The following is a 20118-nucleotide window of genomic DNA, read 5'->3' as shown; positions in this document are numbered from 1 at the left end:
ACTCTGCCCAGGACTCAGCTTCTTCAGTCTGAAGATTTGTGTGTCACCAGGGATGTATAAAGCAAGCTCATTCTGCACAGCCATCCAAATGGCAAATATGAAAAAGGAAGTTGTCAAGGAGGGGCAGTGACGTGAGGAAAAGAATCCCAGAAGTTACTGATGGGGATTTATACATTCCCGTAACACCCCTCAGCTGTACTCCGGGGACACTAGTGAGGCAGAGAATCCTAAAACCTCTAATCAAGTGGCTGTAATTTTGGGCATCCATCTTGTGGAAAACTTACACACTTTTTAGAGAAAAGAGAAATGTACAAATTTGCTTAAAAGATCATGGTTTATAGTTAAGAGAGGAAGAATGAAATTAACCAAAAGGTCTATCCATGAGGGGAACAAGAGAATCCATTTTGGGATATTCACAAATAAAGTCCTAACAGGAGCTAAAAGCCAACCTGTCAGACAGGCCCACATCAATGAGGCAAATCTAGAAAGCAAAGCAAGGGCTATAAAAATCAGGTATTGTGCAGTAAATCCAGTATGACATCCTACACATAAATATTGACAGCCCACAACCCTACATTGGTTATTGTTCAATAAGGAGAAGCCATAAGATCTCATACCTTTTCTATAACGCAATAGAATTTTAAAATGACAGCAAAAAAAAAATATTAGCAATGTTTCCTATCAGAAATAAAAGCATGAGGAATAATTCTTGGCTGAAGACATAACCCAGACTAAAATCTACGTAGAAATGATTTCACAATACTAGTGGAACATATATTTGTTTGGAGAAAGTAAATGGGAAATTTGTGAACAGCGTGGGATGCTTCCAATGTTATATAAATCTCAAAGACCAAAAACATTTGTTTTGAATCAGCTTGGGGTCTGGGCTAGAGTCCAGCTTGTGATGGCTCCTGACAGGGAGAAAAGGGGACAGACTGGGATACAGCTTTCAAATTTCCCTTTTAAGGAACAGGTAGGTAGGAAAGGACCACAGGATGTTGGGGAATGTGGAGGGATGTAAAATGGACAGTCTTAGGGTGGAACTCCAGGTAGGGGCGAGAAGAGCATCAGAAATGGCCGTGTACGAGGAGCCAGGGTGGCCAACCACAGGCAGATGCCCGAAGACCCCCAAAGATCACCATTGCGTCCTCACAGCGAGACCTGGCAGAGTTCAGATTCAAGTGCACAGATGGGGATCATGTCAGCAGGAAACTGTCCAAGGCGTGGAGCTGGGATGACAGGGAAGACACCGAGGAGGAAGGAAAAGATGGCTCAGAATGCTATGCCCCAGCAAGACGAAGTAGGCCACATACTGTCCCAAAGCTGCTGAAGGGTGCGGGGCATCCTCACCCAAGGACACGGTGGCCCCATGGAAGCACCAACATGAAGGCAGGGAATTTAACTGCACAAAAACTTCACACAGAAACTCAGGTGCTAAACAAACAACTGAAGTGACAAACTCTGAGGAACAGGTTCCAGCTGTGAGCTGCCTGAGGCTGATCCCTTCCTGAGAGTGACTGGCCTGGGAGGATTGGGCTGGGGAGGAGCCTACTGGTGATACAAATTCCCAGTCTTGCTTCACCCAACCCATTAAGGAAGCTTCAGGGTCTTTCATGCTGTTTTGATTTTTCCGTAAAACAAAACTCTGTCCCAGCTCTTGCTTGTCTCCGTCCTCCATGCCGCCCCCAAGACACAGAGCGCGCATTAACCCAAGCACAGCACTGGAAGCTAGCCCATTAATGTGAATAACCAGAAAGTACTACATTTTATTTGTTTGTTGTAGAAATAAAACCCGGGGGTGGATCAAACCTATCTGGAGGTTGCTTGAAGCTGGTGGTCACTAAGCTGAGCTGTGTTGTAACTGTTACGTAGTAGTTTCCTATTCGACATTAGTTCCGAGGGACATTCCCCAGGGAATACTAGGGGAATTACATAAAACTCCAAGAGCTATTCTTTATACATTTCTTGAGTAGGAATTCATAGCCACAATGTCCGACGTTATTCTGGGTGTTAATTTATCTTATGTTTTGGGAGAAACGGAGGCATGTGCCTGTGTTGTTGGGAGGTCTCCAGGTAGAAAGGCCTGGGTCATAGCGTCTGTTAGTTCCCATAATGTAAGTATTGCCGTGGCACTGAACCAATGAGAAGAGACTGCCAAACTGGCTCTCACGTGTTTATTCCCTCTAGTGTCCCACACTGTACTCTGATCATTTGACTATGAGCTGGCACAGGCTGGCACAAAGCAGCTAGGTACTTACTGGTGAGCCTCTATGAAGGCAGAGTTTAATAGACAAAGTCACGGGCTGGTGAGATTTAGTGGTTACAGCACTGGCTGCTTTTCAGAGGATCTGGGTTCAGTCCCCAGCACCTGCATGGTGGCTCACGACCATCCACAGTTCCAGGTCCTGGGCATCTGATGCGCCCTTGCTGGCTTCCATGGGCACTGAACAGTCATGGTGCACATATATACATGTAGACAAAATGCTTGTACAGGCAGGCAGATCACTGTGTACATGGTAATAAATAAATAATAAATCCTTAAAAAATAAAGTAAGAAAAAATTAAAAATATATATTTAATACATAATGTCACTAGCAAAGAAAAGCTACACAGGGTATATAAGATAAGTTCAGCTTATGGCTCTTCAGTGGAGAAATCTCACATGGGATTAAAAAATTATTATCATTGACAAGATCTCACTAGGCAGTCCTACCTGACCCAGAATTCCCTGTGTAGACCAGGTTGGCACCCAACTCACAGATATCTGCATGCCTCAACATAGAATTTTTATTAATTTGAGAAACGGTATTTGTCTCTATTTTACATTTTACCACTGTTACTTTGTTTTATTCTTTACTTTTTTTGTCTTTTTTTTTTTTGTGTGTGTGTGTGTGTGTGTGTGTGTTTTTTAGACAGGGTTTCTCTGTGTATCCTTGGCTGTCATGGACTCACTTTGTAGACCAGGCTGGCCTCGAACTCACAGAGATCCACCTGCCTCTGCCTCCCGAGTGCTGGGATTAAAGGTGTGCGCCCCCCCCCCCCCCCGCCTGACATCTTTTTTAGTCTTTTAAGTTAGCACACAAAGCAATGCGTGATGTTTTCACGTGTGTGTGAAATGCAACAGATATCCTTACACTTTGTTGTCATTCACCCTTACCATCCTGTCCCTTTCCCCTCCCCCTCGTGCCGGTTTCCGTCCCTCTACCAACAGTCGTCGTCCCCCCTCCCTGCCCCCCCAACACCCCCCCCCCCCTTTCACACAACAGTCACACAACACAGTTCATCGCCCTCTGCTGTCCGGCCTTTGTCATCATCATCATTAGTCAAGAAGCCCAAGGCTCTCAGCTCTCAGCTTTCAAGTTACTAAATACATCTGTTTACTGTATGTGTGAGCGTTTGTATATGGGTGTGATTGTGAGACTGTGTGCATGTGTGTGTGTATGTGTGTGTGTGTGTGTGCACGCGCGCGCGTGCACGCACACAATTGAGAAAATGGGGGGGGGTTGAAGTTGCTCAGAAGTTGAAAAAGATTAATAAACTCTTTTACTGAGTTTAAGGCAAAGGGACTAAACAGATGAAGTAGGAATGCCCAACACAATCCATGAGCCCTTTCCACCCCACCCCTTGTCTTGAGCCAGGCTCTCGATAAACAGTTGAGGCTGGCCTTGAACTCATGATCTCCCTGTCTGCTCTGTTCCATAGTAATTTGCACTACTATGTAGTTTTGGACAATTCTACTTGGAATATGGACCAAAGATGTTTGTGTTTCTGGATCTAAAGTGATGCCCTAATAGCAGGGGCCAGGGACCCATGGGGGACAGGGCAGGGAAAGGAGGCAGAATCTACCCACAATCCTTCATGCTGGAAGAAGGCAAGATTGGCTTGAGTGCCAGAGAATGGAAAGATGATTTTGTTTTGTTTTGTTTGTTTGTTTTTTCGAGATAGGGTTTCTCTGTGATAGCCTTGGCTGTCCTGGACTTGCTTTGTAGACCAGGCTGGCCTCGAACTCATAGCGATCCGCCTGCCTCTGCCCCCCGAGTGCTGGCATTAAAGGCATGTACCACCACACCCAGCTGGAAAGAAGGTTTTTTTTTTAACAGTCAACTGTTTACAAATGCAGAATCTTCTTACTCTGATAAAGGCACACACCTTACCTGGCACGGTCAGAAGCAGGCATTGTGAGACCTTCTTCACTAGATTCCAGAGGCAGCTGAGATGTGCCTTACTTGGGGAAGAGGAACACGAGTGAATTAGAGGGAACTGGGGTTCTCCGGCCGTCCTGGAATTTCTCTTCTTCCAACCGCCAAGGACTGCCCTTCCTGAGGGCCCTTCCCCCCAGGAGCCAGGGCGAGTTTTCTCAATAGTTTTAGGATTTCCTTGTGTAGCCTGGGATAGGTCCAGCTCACGGGTCCAGCACAGAGGGACTGGATGCTCACTCCCCGGAAGCACAGCCTGCCATGGTTCACGTGACTGCAGCCCCGAGGGGGGTGCGTGGTAGGTAAAGATGGCAGCCACAGGGAGCTGCTGGGGTGGAGGATGAGGGTGTCTCCCTTGGGACCGCAGGAATAGTGAAGCATCCAAAAGGAGCTCTAGGTCTGCTCGAAGGGCAGCTGGATGGAGAATGCTCGCTCACTCACTCGTGGGCTCTTAAAGGGACCTTACATAGGCAACCGACTGCTCTCTTCCCCCATAGGGCATCATTGGGTGTTTAAAACCAAGAACGCGTCCGTAGAATTAGTGGGATATTTCCGCACTCAGCCCAGCTGCAAACCCACCAGCACAGGCCACATTGACATCGTGTCCCTCTTTCCACTGACTTGTGTCCAAAGTTTGCTGTGGTAGGCCCTATTGTTATTTCGCAAGATAATGTGTTTTCTTATTTAGTCATGATGCAGGTTTAAAAAAAAAAAGATTTATTTATTTATTATTATGCATACAGCCCTCTGCCTGCATGTACACCTGCAGGCCAGAAGAGGGCATCAGACCCCATCACCATGTGCCACCATGTGGTAGCTGGGAATTGAACTCACGACCTCTGGAAGAACTGCCAGTGCTCTTAACCGCTGAGCCATCTCTCCAGCCCAATGCAGTTCTTTAAAATAAAAAAAAAAATTTTTTTTTTCAGGGAGGCAGAGGCAGGCGGAGCTCTGTGAATTCGAGGCTAGCCTGGTCTACAAATTGAGTCCAGGACAGCCAAGGCTACACAAAGAAACCCTGTCTTGGAAAGTAAACAAATAAATTTGCGAAGGTTTATTTTTATGCATATGTGTTTGCATGCATGTATGTCTGTGCACTACCTGTGTGCAGTGCCTATGGAGGCCAGAAGAGGGCATTAGATGCCCTGCAGCTGGAGACACAGATGGTTGTGAGCCACCATGTGGGTGCTGGGAATCTAACCCATGTCACTGGAAGGCCAGCCCGTGCTCCTAACCACTGAGCCATCTCTCCAGCCCCATTTCATGACGTCATCCACGGAAGGCGGCAAGAGAGAAAGAAGGCCGATGATGGAGTTAGCGATAGTAGCAATGCACTATAAACGAAGCACAGGTAGGGACGACACCAGGCTGCCCTGCCTCCGGGTAACATCTGCCAACAACTTACACCCTGGATGTTGCTCACTGTTGTATGCATATTCCTTCGGGAGGAAGGTGACACCTTCTCGTCCAGCGTGCAGATGTTTACATCCGGGGCTACTGGCACGCATGTGTGCTGAAAGTGGAGCATGTGAGACTTTTCCTGGAGACTCTTTGACTTACCTTTAAATGTTATTCACCAATGATTGTATTCCATGCCGTCTTCAGACTTGAATAGAGATTTTGTTTTGTTTTGTTTTGTTTTGTTTTTTGGCCTGGACGTTCATGAATAAAACTGATGAAATTACTGGCAATCACTTCAGTGGAAAAATACTTGGTGTCTGAAGAAACAAATGAAAACTCGGCTGATAATGAATAATCTTCAAGATGCATAATAAGTGAGGGATGCAAGGCCCAGAGAAGCCGAGGGCTTATGGAACTCTCGCTTGAAGGACGGAACAATGCCAGCCATCTTCTCTCGATGGGAAGTGATGCAGGTGGCGGATGGGTATTATTTTTAATACCTTGCAGAGACAAAGCCATCTCTTTTATGAGAACCTTGTAATTGAGTTTTAGCTCAAGGCTTCTGGGAAAGAACACATCTAGAGTTATAAGATAAAAGTGCTTTTCTGAGACAAAAGTCTTCTCTTTCTCACTCTGTATGTCATAAGAAATAAACGTATGAGGGAAATCTATTAAACACCATTTTAGGGAAACAAAAGGCAGAGAGCGATCCAGATTTCCGAACAAAATAAAACAAAAATTGCCAAGCAATTAAAATAAGCATAGAAGCTGCTGGGGCGGGATCGGGCAGAGGACTGCAGAGATGGTCCTCCCTAGGACACCCAGCGCCAAGCAGAGGACTGCAGAGATGGTCCTCCCTAGGACACCCAGCGCCAGGCAGAGGACTGCAGAGATGGTCCTCCCTAGGACACCCAGCGCCAGGCAGAGGACTGCAGAGATGGTCCTCCCTAGGGGACCCAGCGCCAGGCAGAGGACTGCAGAGATGGTCCTCCCTAGGAGACCCAGCGCCAGGCAGAGGACTGCAGAGATGGTCCTCCCTAGGGGACCCAGCGCCAGGCAGAGGACTACAGAGATGGTCCTCCCTAGGGGACCCAGCGCCAGGCAGAGGACTGCAGAGATGGTCCTCCCTAGGGGACCCAGCGCCAGGCAGAGGACTGCAGAGATGGTCCTCCCTAGGGGACCCAGCGCCAGGCAGAGGACTGCAGAGATGGTCCTCCCTAGGGGACCCAGCGCGATGCAAGAGCTAGAGGGTATGACAGGGCAGGGGCTGCCCCTGCTGGGACTTCCTCCAGGACATTATCACTTACAGCCTAGGATCGAGTCTCTCTCCTCACTTTATTTATTCTGTCCCATCTTTTAAAAAGTTTGGTATACAATATATTTTCGATGTTTGCCCCTCCCCCAGATCCTCGCCGACCCTCCCCACCTCCCTGCCCACCCAACTTTGTTTTTCTCTCTTTCTTAAAAACAACTTGCAAAATGAAAACAAACAAACAAGCAAACAAACAAAAGACCACAAAACAAAAACAAAAAGTCCACAAAACACCACTGAGTTCTACTGTGGGAACGGCCTGAGGTATAACATAAGGGACTGGAAACTGTTTTGGTTTTTGTTGTTGTTGTTGTTGTTGTTTTCCAAGACAGGGTTTCTCCGTGTAACACTGGCTGTCCTGGATTCACTTTGTAGCTCAGGCTGTCCTCGAACTCACAGCAATCCACCTGCCTCTGCCTCCTGAGTGCTGTACTGGAGACTTCTACATAGTTTACTGCTTATGGTTTTGCTGGGGAAACTTCCGGTCACTTATCTAAACTCACCCGACGACTCCTCGATCCGCCAAGCGGCTGGTTACTTTCTGGTCCATGTCTGCTCCCTTCCACGTCCTCCGCTGTGCTCCCGGCTTCTCCGGCTCTACTCTCTCTGCTTGGGAGTTCTGCCCTGGTACCTCCTGCCCCAGCTATTGGCCGTCAGATCTTCCCAAACACAGGAGAACTGATGCACACGTGAATTCACAGGTCTGTGGCAGCATGCCTAAGACATGCCCAGGTTCAAGCCAGATGGGTCCCAGCTATAAGAGGGGGAAGCTGACACCCCCTAACCAAAAAGCTATCTGTAGTTGATATCCGCTGGCAAAGGGAACATCTAAATGTAAGAGAAAATGTATAATATTTATCCTTTTGGGTTTAGATTGCCTCACCTAGGATGCTTTTTTCCCCCTAACTCCACCGTAATTTTATTTTCTTAACAGCTGAATAGTATTCAATTGTGTAAATGTGCCACATCTTCAGTATATATCCATCAGTTAATGTGCAGCTAGGCCATTTCCAATTTCTGGCCATTGTGAGTAGAGTAGCGAGTGTCTCCGCAGTAGCATGCAGGATCCTTTGGGTATATGCCCAAGAGTGGTCTAGCTTAATCTTGAAGGAGACCTATTCCCAGCTTCCCGAGAAGCTACCACCCTGAGTTCCACAGTGGCTGTACAAATTACACTTCTACCAGCAATGACGGAGTGTTCTCCTTACCTTACACGCTTGCCTACACGAGCTGTCATTTGTTTCATTCATCTTGGTCATTCTGATTTGTCCCGTCGACGGCGTCCTTTGCCGTAGGGAAGCTTTTCAGCTTCCTAAAGTCTTATTTATTAATTGTTGATCTTAGAACCTGTGCTATCAGTGTTCTGTTTAGAAAGTCTTTTCCTGTGCCAACGAGCTCAAGCCTATTCCCAACTTTCTGTTTAGTCAGGTGCAGGGCGTCTGGTTTTACATTGAGGTCCTTGAGTCATCTGGAGTTGAGTGTTATGCAGGGTGGTAGGTGTGGATGGATCTATTTGCATCCTTCTACATGCAGTTATCTGGTTTGACCAGCACTATTTATTGAAGATGCTGTGCATATTTCTCCAGTGCATATTTTTGGATTGCAGGCACTAGGTGCCTATGGGTCTGTAGAATTAAGTCTGGGTCTTCAACTTGACACCATTAGTCAGTGTTTTTATGCTGTTATTACTATAGCTCAGTGGTACAACTTGAAATTGGGAATTATTCCTGAAGCCTGTTCCTTTTGGCATAACTATAGCTATTTTGTTTCAGGCCCACCAGCCACATACTTTCAGCTTTCGCTGACATAAAAGAATCTTTGTGCAATGTCAGGTTGACCATACATTCTGTTTATGGTAAAAAAAAAAACAAACAAACAAACCTCTGTGGCCTTGCTATTTCTAGACATTTCTCAACCAACCATAAACACAGCTAGCCCCAGCTGCCAGGCACACTTAAAAGGCCGCCCTAAGAACGGGTCAATGTCACAGTTTGGCTCCCGAGTCCACTCTGTGTCCCTAATCACGATTAGTCTTCAGGCGTGCGTTCAATAAACCATCCATATCTAACTGAGATTGGTGTCGGAGTGGTTTGTGCGGCTTCCTCTGGATCCTAAAAATTGGTTTGTTTATTCAGGATTGTTGTTTAGCTATTCTGGGTTTTTGTGTTTGTGTGTGCGCCCAAATGAGGCTTAAAATTGTCTTTTCTAATTCTGTGAAGAATTATGTTGGAATTTGATGGGGATTGCACTGAATCTGTAGGCTTCTTTTTGTAGATGGCTGTTTTCACCATCTTAATCCTAACAATCCATGAGCACAGGAGATCCTTCCATATTCTGATATCTTCTTCAATTTCTTTCTTTGATGTTTTAAGATTATTACTATACAAGTCTTTCACTTGTCTGTTTATCCCCAAAACTTCTTGGAGGCTATTGGGAAAGGTATTATTTCCCTGATTTCTTTCTCACTGTCCCCCACACTGATACCAAGCGAGTGCTAGCAGGAACCAGTGTCTCCCAATTACCACTTTTCTTTTCAAGATCCTTGAAGTCAAGTTTACTTGTCCAGTTTCTCAGGAAATCTCATAATCAATCCATGTATGCATAGAGACTTTTGTTCTCAGGAGCTGGCTTGTGAGCCCAAAGGCTGAGACGTTCTAAGATCTGCACTGGCAACCTGAGGACCCAGGACATGCGAGCTGATGGAGGGATTCCCTTCTGAGGAAGCCCAAGAGCCTGAGGCTGGGGAGACACTGTTGTCATCAGCTCCAATCCTCAGGCTGGCGAGTGTGTGAGCCTAAGCAAGCTTTGAGTCCAATGGCAGCCAGTGCCGCCGTTCCTACCACGGCAGGGCAGTTGTCCCCCGCCACCCCAACCCCACTCCCCGCCATGCGGGCCTTAAGCTGACTGAATGAGGCACAAGCTCTCTGCCATCTGCCACAACCAATCCTCCACCACCGCAAACAAGTTTTGTTTTCACTTAAAACTGAAAAGATGTTTCTCAGAAGTGTGTGACTCCTGACTTTCTAGAACTCATAGAATAAGGAGATAAAAAATGCCTAGTTACACAAACAATGACTCATTAGTCATAAAAGTAAGACTTTCTCTTTTCCCCCTAATTTCTTTTTAGTTCTTTGAGAATTTTGTACAATGTACTTTCATTATATCCCTCCTATCGAAGCATCCCCCAACTCCTCCCAGATCCGTCCCCTCTTTCCTACCCACCCAAATTTGTCCCCTCTTTTTAGTTCATCAAGTAAGTTAGTACTACCTACACACTCTTGTGTGTGTGCATATATGTGTGTGTGTGCGCATGCGTGTGTGTGCATGTGCGTGTGTGTATGTGTTGGATAGAAAGGGATCCTGAGACACAGGCCAGGAACCACACAGCTCTGAGAGGAGGCCTCCTCAGCAGAGGCGTTGAAGCTCCCAGGGAGGGTACCCAGCTGAGCTGAGGCGCTCAGGAGCCTCAGCACCACCCCACTTCCCTTCCTCACTTCTTTCCGTCTTCTCTTCAAGGCTTCTTGGCTTCTTCCGATGCCAGAGGCACAGCAGGCAGCAAATCTCATAAAAGAGATGTACTGGAGGGTCCAGGGAGTGAAGGGATGAGCCCAGGGGAGGGATGAAGTGGCTGCCTCTGCTCCTGGGAGAAAACAGCAGGGAACTGAGCAGACATAGCCTTTCGGTTAGATTTCTTAGGGAGCAGAGCTTTCCAGGACAGAGATTCCCAGAGTGAGGATTGGTGGGATTTCAGGTCCTGAGCTTGGGGGCTGGGGGGCTCAGGGGCTGGTGGGTTTTCCTGTTCAGGGATTGGCAGGGTTTTTCTTATAGGACAGTGTCTGCGCATTCTCCCACCTCTGGGCAGGGAAGAATAGTTGCAGCCCTTAAGAAATGACCATTATGGAAATCTGGGGATGGGCCTGGCTGCTGGAGCTCCTCAGGCAGGGGCTTGGCCACTTTCTTGCCTTGAGAGTTTGCAAAGTTTACACAGTTTACAAAATTTACAAAGGGAGTCCTTAGCAGGTAAAGTTTGCCCTGACACTTGAGTCATCCGGAACAGCCTTGTTGGCGCAACACTTGAATAAACAGCCACGAGGGGGCAGCACTGGTTGCCGCTTCACGTTAAGGTGAGCCTTCGCAACACACAACTTTGGAAAGCCAAAGTTTCCTTGCTTTGATACAGTCACAGAATGCGCAAATCCTAGAATTACTGGGTAATTTATATCTTCTCATAGTACACTTTGTGAAGCTGATGTGAGACCAAATTTAGTCCAGGAAGCAACTGATGAATGCTGGGAAGAGCAAACTGCCAGGGCGGGATAGCTGGGGGCCCTTGAGTCACCTGCTTCCTCTCTCTCCAGCCGGCGTCCTCGCTGAACAACGACAGTGGCAGAGATGATCACGTTGGAGTCTTCAGACGTTTTCTAGGAAATTGGAAAACTCTAGATTTTTGTAAAAAAAATTCCACTCCCCCCTTTTTTAAAAGTCCCCTTTCCCTAAAAGACAACCATCTTGAAAATATTCCCTAGGGGTCCTGGAGGGTTGTTTGAACCCTGTTCTCAGTTATGTGGCTGACGGTGGTCACAGGAGCGTCTGCTGGGAGGTGTCAGGGTTGTTTTGGTTTTGTGTTGACAATTTCCGTGCTCCTGAGCCATTCGTGTCTTGACATGGCAGCTCTGAACTTTCAGTGTTGCTGCCGCGCTTTTGGCCGAGGCAGATGTGTCAGTGACAACAGCTGACTTCTAATTACCACCCTAGTAGTCGTGTTAGACAGAGAGATTTTTCTCTTTAGGAATAACAGGCAACTGAACGCTTTGTCACGGAGTCAGCTTTTGAGTCAGAATTCGTCTTGATTCTGATTTGATGACATGAAAATGGCTGCAGAAGGGAGAAAACACTGCTTTCCTTTCTTGGGCTAAGGAGGGCAGTGCAACTGCATATCATAGCTAGCTGCCAATGCCAGCCGCCTGTCTGTGTGGGTGTGGCCCGAGGCGGAGCCTAGAGGAGCTCTCCTTGAGGAGGAGAAAGGGGTGGGGGCTCGGAGTCCTCGTCTAAACGATAGACAAGCTGAACTCAAAGACTGAGGTGGCGGCAGACAGAAACAGCCAGGCAAAGCCAAGGCTCGGCCAGATCCCACTTTTGTGGTCTCAGCTCTAAACAAAGGCATGAGCTGGGGTGATGATGGGAGCGGTCACATTATATGGACCTTGAAGTCTCATTAATTGGTGTGTGATAACGGTAATCATGGGTAAATGGGAAAACATCTGTGATACCAATGACTCAATGTGTTCTAAAGCAATGGACGCGGGCAGCAAGCACACAGGACAAACAAAACCCCAGAGAATCCACCTTCTCCTCATTAACCCAGCGTCGATGCCTCAGGGCTTGCCGCGCAAGTGTGAGAACCTCACTTTGGATCCCTGGAACCCACGGGAAGCCCCTGCCCGACGTAAGACAGTCCGGTGATTCCCCTGCTGCTGTGGCTAGACTGGAGGCAGATGCGGCGAATCCCCAGAAACGCAGACGCCAGCCGGCCTGCTGTGCGTGGTGGCAAATAACACCAGACTTGGGCTCAAACAAGATGGAAGGTGAGGACTGTTACCTCAGGCTGTCCTGCGATCCCCATGTGTGCACTGGGGCAGGAGGGTACTCGCACTCATGCACGAACACACACATACAGAGAAAATCAGACAGGATCCCCCTGCTTCAGCTCAGGGAAGCGGCGTCATCGTCACATTGGAAGCGCTCCGTGTGCTGCAGGCTCATTCCTGCCTGGGATTGTCCCATGCACTGGGACCACGCATGATTATCAAGGGGCAGGGGCACCCCGTGTTTCCAAGTCTCTTTGTAGCCTGCACAGAGTCCACTTGGCACGCTTCAGAGGCCTCGGTGGTCTCAGCATTCTTCCAGCTTCTGCGGGAGCCCTGGAACCTTCTAGGCAGAGAGACAAAGGAACTCGTGAGGTCAGCCGAACTGGCCTGCAGAGTGGCCAGTCCACTCACAGAGCGCGCGGATGCGTTGTGTCTGCCAACTCGACACCCTGGCGCTTTTTGCCAAAGCCCACGACTCTGTGAACTGCAGCTGAAGGTGTTTTGCAGCTCAGACAGCTTTGAGCTCTTAAAAAAAAAAATTATTATGTAAACAATGTTCTGCCTGCAAGTACGCCTGATGGCCAGAAGAGGACACCAGATCTCATTATAGATGGTCGTGAGCCACCATGTGGTTGCTGGGAATCAAACTCAGGACCTCTGGAAGAGTAGCCAGTGCTCTGAGCCTCTGAGCCATCTCTCCAGGGCCAGCTTTGAGCTCTTTTGCGAGCTTGGCTCTGACTCCAGGAGGTCTTGAATATATGAAGAAGGGACATGCCAGGTGGAGTTACGCAAATCTTGCAGAAAGAGCCAAAGGGAGAGGACACACACACAGAAGCTACAGTTTACTAGTGCTTCCCCTGGGAGTGACACACAACTTTAATCCCAGCACTCGGGAGGCAGAGTCAAGTGAATCTCTGAGTTCAAGGCCAGCCTGGTCTACAAAGCGAGTCCAGGACAACCAAGGCTACCCAGAGAAACCCTGTCTTGAAACACCAAAAAAAAAAAAAAAAAAAAAATCCATGTATGCATGCATATATGTATGTATACACTTGGAGGCAACAATTTAGGTGTGGAGGTGTGGGGTCAGGGGATAACTTGTGGGAGTTCATTCTTTCATTGTTTTGCATCTGAAATAGTGGGTCTCCTCGGGCTCCTAGAGTTTTGGTCGGATGGTTGCAGAGCCCTTTAATCAGGTAAATGAAAGATTTTTATATGTCCCTTTCTCTCTATTTAGACTGGGCTTGAGGGGAAAGCAAGAACCACGTGTGGTTTCTGTCTTCACTTTTCACAGAAGCAGACCAGTGGCTGGGTACACTCTGCAGCATGGCCACCTCAGACCAAGTCTAACTCCTCAAAAGCTGGTGCTCAGCCAGGTGCCACTCGGCGAGCCCACACCTGGCCCTTCAGCATGGAGGAAGTCAGCGGACGGCGATTAGCCCAGAAGCATGCAAGCACAGCCCATTTAGGCTGTTTTAGCCCAGAAGCATGCAAGCACAGCCCACTCAGGCTGTTTTTAGGTTGATTTCACCTGCTGGGTTTCTGAGTATTTGTGTTGGCCAGGCACAGCTCTTGTGAGCGACTCGGCTCAGAGCTCTCTCCAAAGACAAGAATTTCCCACTTCAGCCTGGCGTGGTGGCCCAGGCTTGTGATCCCTGCGCTCCAGAAGCAAAGGCAGGAGGACCAGAAATTCAAGGATGTCCTTGACTACACAGTGAGTTCAAAGCAAGCCTGGGCTATGTGAACCGTGTCTCAAAGCAGACAGACAAACAGAAAAGGGCTAGGAGTACAGCTCAGTGGGTAGAGCACTTGTCCTAGCACATATGAGGCCCTAGGTTCAATTCCCCAGTACCACAAAAATATAAGCAAAACAAAAGGCCCTCTTACGTTCCTATTAGAGTTCTTAAATGTGTGTGTGTAATATCTATTTTTCATTTTCAAGGGATGATTACTTATGCATGAATTCATTGTTCAACAAGTATAACTTAAGTTTAATTTATCTACCTTTCCACATTAACTAGAAGAAAAAAGAAAAGAACACAGAACAACATAAAAATTTCAAGTGTCTTTTTTTTGAGACTGGGTCTCACGTAGGTCGGGTCGGCCTTAAATTTATGATATTGTTGAGGATAACCTTGAACTTCTGATCCTCCTGCCTCTACCTACTGAGTGCTGTGCCACCACACCCTGTTTTATGTAGTGCTATGGATACATGACACGTAAGTGGTCTAGCCATGGAGCCAGGCCTTTGGCTATCTAGCGTGCCTGTTTGTGTCACTAGGGTTGGGATCATTGTCCTCAGCTGAATAATTTGACCTAGAAATCTACAAGAGTTGGAAATATCAGTCAGTTCTTGTGTTTCTGTGTGTGCAATCGCAAGTGCAGGTGAGCATATGTGTTCACGTAGAGTCCACAGGTCTGCCTCAGGTGGTGTTCTTTGTTTCTTTCTTTTTTTCGGTTTTTCGAGACAGGGTTTCTCTGTGTAGCCTTGGCTGTCCTGGACTCACTTTGTAGACCAGGCTGGCCTCGAACTCACAGCAATCCGCCTGCCTCTGCCTCCTGAGTGCTGGGATTAAAGGTGTGCGCCACCACCGCTTGGCCCTTTTGTGTGTGTATGTGTGTGTGTTGTTGTTGTTGTTCCTTGTTTCTTGAGACAAGGTTTCTCACTCACAGGACCTAAGGCTCATCGCTTAGACTAGACTGACTAGCCCGAGATCGCCAGGGAGCTCCTGTCTCTACAGCCCACTGTTGGGATTCTAAGCACGCCCGCCACACCCAGCTTTGTATGTGGGTGCTAGGAATTGAACTCAGGCCCTCACGCTTGAGCAGGAAGCGCTTTGCTGAGCAGGCTCTGACTCCACAGCCCAGGCTGGCCTCAGCTTTCCTGCAGTCCTTCCGTCTGCACCTTTGTCTTAGTCTTGCTAGCCAGGCTACTCCTGAATGTGTGGTCATAGCTGGTGATCTTGTCACCTCAAGCCCTGGAGAGGCTGGGATGACAGACACGGCTTAGATATTTCAAGATGTTGCCGTATCTATCAGATGAACACGCCAGTTTTAATGAAGTTCTGTGGCCAAACTTACACGCGTGTTTCAGCATCCCGTGGGTGGGGACCCTGGCCTGAATAGAAAGGAGGAAGCAGGCTAGGCGGGCTTCTACCTCTCTGTGAGCGATTGCCTCACACTCCTGGTGCTGTGTCATTCCTGCCGCCATGGACTGCACCCCCAAGCTACGAATCCCTCCTGGAGCTGCTTTAATTAGGCATTTTGCCACCAAAAAGAGAGAAATAGCTCATACAGAGCCTGTGTGGTTTCCCCAGGGTTACGAGGTGTTACGGAAGAGGGGCATGGCTCAGGTCAAACCCAGCTGAGCTGCCTAACTTTAGCTCCACAGCCAATGGAGTGGCTTATTCGATAGCTCAGTGAGAAGTTCACCTTCAGAAAGGAGCTTGCAGGCGGATCTCTGTAAGTTTGAGGCCAGCCTGGTCTACAAAGTGAGTCCAGGACAGTCAAGGGTGCACAGAGAAACCCTGTCTCAAAAAACCAAAAACCAAAAACAAACAAAAAACAAAACAAAAAAGAAAAGAAAAGAAAGAAACAAACAAAGGAGCTTTGGAGAAAGGCATTGTGGACCAACAGAGCCCAATGCCAGCCTGCAACCTCAATCTTCAGACTGAGGAGCCTGGGGCGGCTCCTCCTGGCCTCAGTGCTATTAGAAGTCATGGCTGCCTGTTCCAGAGTGCGGTGGGGATGGAGTATTCTTCTGTGCTGTGTCCCTAGTTTACCTTCTGCAAGTTAGAACTGCCAGGGATGCAGGAATGCAGTCGCTGAGAACCACTTGGCCATGGCAGAAAATTACAATTTTCTGTGAGCGATTACAGGAAGAATTGCTGCAGTCAGCGCTGAGGCTCAGAAATGGGCTGAGGATGTGTGCTTGGGCAGTGGGACAAGCTAGTGAGACCACGTGGGCCTGAGCGCCAGAGCCAGTGCTATCTTCCTTTGTGAACCCTGAGTTACCAGCTCTCAGGGGGACAGGACGGCTCCCCCTCACATGTCCCTCAGCTTTCTGTGTCTATAACAAAATACCTGAGATTGGATAATTTTTAAAGAACAGGGGGCTTGCTGTATAGCAGTTTCCTTGAAATTGAAAAGCTCATCCCCGGAGAACTATGGGGCCCTTTGAGAATCAAGTGAATAAACTTCCTAAGTTAAAGGAAGATGAAACAAAATTTACTAGCGCCCGCCCCCAGAGTTAGAGCCGCAGCCAGCACCTGCGGGAGAGAACAGCACTTGGCTGAGGCCTTCTGGACCTGTCTAGTTGCTTTCGGAGCCAGGCAGTGCGCTCCCGGGTTCCCCCATGCTGTGGTGGACGTCAGCGATGGAGCTCTCTGAATGGCGCTCGCATGCTCTTGTAAGCTGCCCCTCACACCGTGCTCCAGTGTGCAACCCCAATAGTACTGGCTCACCTCACTGGACTGTGGCAGAATCATTACTTTGGTCGCTTGTGGGGCCCCTGTCTTACTTTCCTGTTGCTGTGATAAAGCACCAAGGCAACTTGTTTGGGGGGGGGGGGAAAGGTTTATTTGGGGCTCACAGTTCTAGCGGGTGAGTCCGTCGCCATCCCATCCTGGGAGGGAGCATGGCGGCAGGCAGGTTGGCACGGTGCTGGAGCAATAGCTGAGAGCTGATGTCTGAGACACAAGCTCCAGGCAGAGAAAGCTGTTGGGAAGACTTCAGGAGGCCACGCCCTGTGACACGCCTCCTCCCACGAGGCCACACCTCTTAGCCCTCTCCACTCTGGGATGGCGGATCCGCCTTTGCAGGAAGCCAGTAGTAGCAAGCTTTTGAGCTGCCCCAGCCTGTGGGACTATAAGGAATAAACGCCCGCTTGCTTCGCCAACTGAGGACTAAGTATTTAAATATATGAATGAGCCCATGGGAGCCGTCCTCATTCCAACCAGCACAGTCTCTATCTGGTGTAAATAGATATTTGCTCGTTTCTCTCCAGGAAAAGCATCACTCACCTAGGAGGGAGCGAGAGCTCAGTCAGTTGTCAGTTAAGAGCACAAGAGCTCATGTACAAAATCCAAGACTCGTGTTGTGCGCTTGTAATCCTGGCTCTGGGGAGGCAGAGACAGGCGTGTTCCTGAGGCTCACAGACCAGATGCCTGGGTGGTGAATTCTAGGCCAGAGGGAAAGCCTGCGTAAACAACAAACAAACAAACAAACAAACATGGAAGGTATGCTGAGGAGCAATGCTTGAGGTTGACCTCAGGCCCGTACATGCATGTACACACATTCACACTTACACATACACATACACCTCACATACATATGTACACACTCACACACACACGCAGACACACACTCAAACATATACACGTCACACACATGCACACATATATACCTCACATACATATGTGCACACTCACACATACCACACATGCATACACACAAGCACACACTCACATATATACACACACATACACCTCACACACCTGCTCACAATCACATATACACAATACATGCACACACTCTACACATACACAGTGGGAGAGGGAAGAAAAAGCAGAGCTCGTATGATGTGCGGCATCACTGCTCATCTGCCTTGTCACTGAGGAAAACTGTTTACCTGGTCTCCACAATTGGCTCCTTGTCAAATTCTGGTTTCTCTGAAGCTGTGTTTCTAAGGTTGGGGACTATTGACAGCTTGGAAGCCTCCCGAGTGTTTCTAACTCGATTTCCCCACAAGTGGAAATGACGGTCCAATAGCGTGTTCTCGGTCATGGCTGCCACACCCACCCCTAAGACCCCAGTGCATTCTCGCTTCTCTGCACTGTTGGGAGACAGCGGGGCGGGGCGGGGCGGGGCGGGGCGGGGCGGGGCGGGGCGGGGCGGGGCGGGGCGGGGCGGGGCGGGGCGGGGCGGGGCGGGGCGGGGCGGGGCGGGGCGGGGCGGGGCGGGGCGGGGCGGGGCGGGGCGGGGCGGGGCGGGGCGGGGCGGGGCGGCTTAGAACCCTTAGAGCCCGGCAAGCGGATTTTCCATTCTTTGACCCTCACGTTGTTAACTGTGAGGATCTTCACAGGACGTCAGGGCTGAAGGCTTAGCATAAAAGTGTCAGCAGACATTTGTTCTCTCTGCCGAAACCTTGTCTCCTTTTCCGTCTCTGATGCTTCGGCTTTTGAGCACATGGGGCGCTCCTTTATGAGGGGACGGCTGACCGTTAGAATCACATCTTCACATCTTCAAGTACTTTCTGGTGTGGTAAAGAGACAGCAGGCCGTTTACACATCTTTGTCAAACAGGTCTGAAATCCCCTTCATGTGATCCCCGTGTCTCTGTGCACACGTGTGGAAGTCATCCTTCATGTCATCCCTGTCTCCCTGTGCACACATGTGGGCATCGGAGGACAACATGTATGAGTTGGTTTTTCTCTGTCCCCTATGTGGGTCCTGGGGACAGAGCAGAAGCTGTCAGTCTTGGTGGCAGGATCTTCTCCGTGGCGCCATCTTGCCAGATCTAGGGTGTCTCACTGAACCTGTCCTGGCTGCCCAGTGAGTTCTAGGGTCCACCTATGTCCAATTGTTGTAAATTATTTATTTATTATTAGTATTTATGTGTGTGTATGCACATGCCATGGCTTGCAGATGGAGGTCAGAGGACAACTTTTGAGAGTCGTCTTTCTCCTTTGTGAGTCTTGGAGTGGAATTAGTGGTTAGGTCTGTGGATAGGTGCCTTCACCCCTGTGCCATCTGACAGCTCCTTTTGTTCCTGTTTAGGGCTGAGGAAACTGAGGCACGCAACACAGGATGACATCATACCTGTGGGATGTTAGGCTCTCTAGAACCAAACTGGGCTTTTTCCTCTGGAGAAAACTGGGTGCCAGTGAAGGGCTCTGCTGCCTTTAGTAAATAGTTGCACACGGTTCCATGCGGCACAGGAGTACTGGGCGCTGCAGTGCAACAGTCCGTCCACGTGTATTATTTCCCCCTTCTTAAAACATCAGATTACAATAGACACCCAAGAACCACTTCAGTACAAATCCTTTATGCTCAGCCCTTTGAAAGATTTCACACTAATTAAAAAGAGTGACTGTCGGGCTGGAGAGATGACTCAGCGGTTAAGAGCACTGACTGCTCCTCCAGAGGTCCTGAGTTTAATTCCTCCAGCAACCACATGGTGGCTCACAACCATCTATAATGTGATCTGATGCCCTCTTCTGGCCTGCAGGTGTACATGCAGCCAGAGCACTGTATACTTACTAAATAAATAAATAAATCTTTAAAAAAAAGAGTGACTGTCACGTGCAAACAACTCAAGGTTGCAAATTTATATTTCCGAACTTATACATCCTTTGACTGTTAAGAAATAGTAGCAACAAGCATAAGCCTGTCATTAATCCAGCCTTGAAATTAAAGGCATCAAGTCAATTTATCGTACACAAGTTCGTAACCCACACACCATAATGCCACACACTAACATAAAGAAGACACTGAGGGGCTGGGAAAGTGGCTCAGGGGTTAAGAGCACTGGCTGCTCATGCAGGACCCCGGTTTGCTTGCCCGGACCCACTTGGTGGCTCAGTCTGTAACTTCAGTCCCAGGGATATGGCGCCATCTTCTGGCCT

The 20118-nt window shown here is 48.6% G+C and overlaps 1 protein-coding gene and 1 long non-coding RNA gene across 3 annotated transcripts in view; one reads left to right on the top strand and one right to left on the bottom strand.

The window, feature by feature from the left end:
- Positions 1 to 1812, top strand: part of MOBP (myelin associated oligodendrocyte basic protein) — a gene marked incomplete at its 3' end in the record, with an annotated part of 36005 nt that extends 34193 nt beyond the window's left edge. For both annotated transcript variants that reach the window (XM_084754487.1, XM_084754486.1), the window contains one exon: positions 12 to 1812. The remainder of the gene's footprint in view (positions 1 to 11) is intronic.
- LOC311581944 lies at positions 1626 to 6393 on the bottom strand. The gene is made up of 2 exons (XR_014773958.1): positions 5167 to 6393; positions 1626 to 3972 (listed from the first exon to the last, which is right to left on the bottom strand). It is a non-coding gene; the product is annotated as an uncharacterized lncRNA (long non-coding RNA).
- Between the last annotated feature and the right edge of the window lie 13725 nt (positions 6394 to 20118).

The sequence above is a fragment of the Acomys minous genome, assembly GCF_964271855.1.
Source record: "Acomys minous genome assembly, chromosome: 13".
Classification (NCBI taxonomy): domain Eukaryota; kingdom Metazoa; phylum Chordata; class Mammalia; order Rodentia; family Muridae; genus Acomys; species Acomys minous.
The sequence above is the reverse complement of the archived record's forward strand: the minus strand, read 5'-3'. Positions and strand labels throughout refer to the sequence as shown.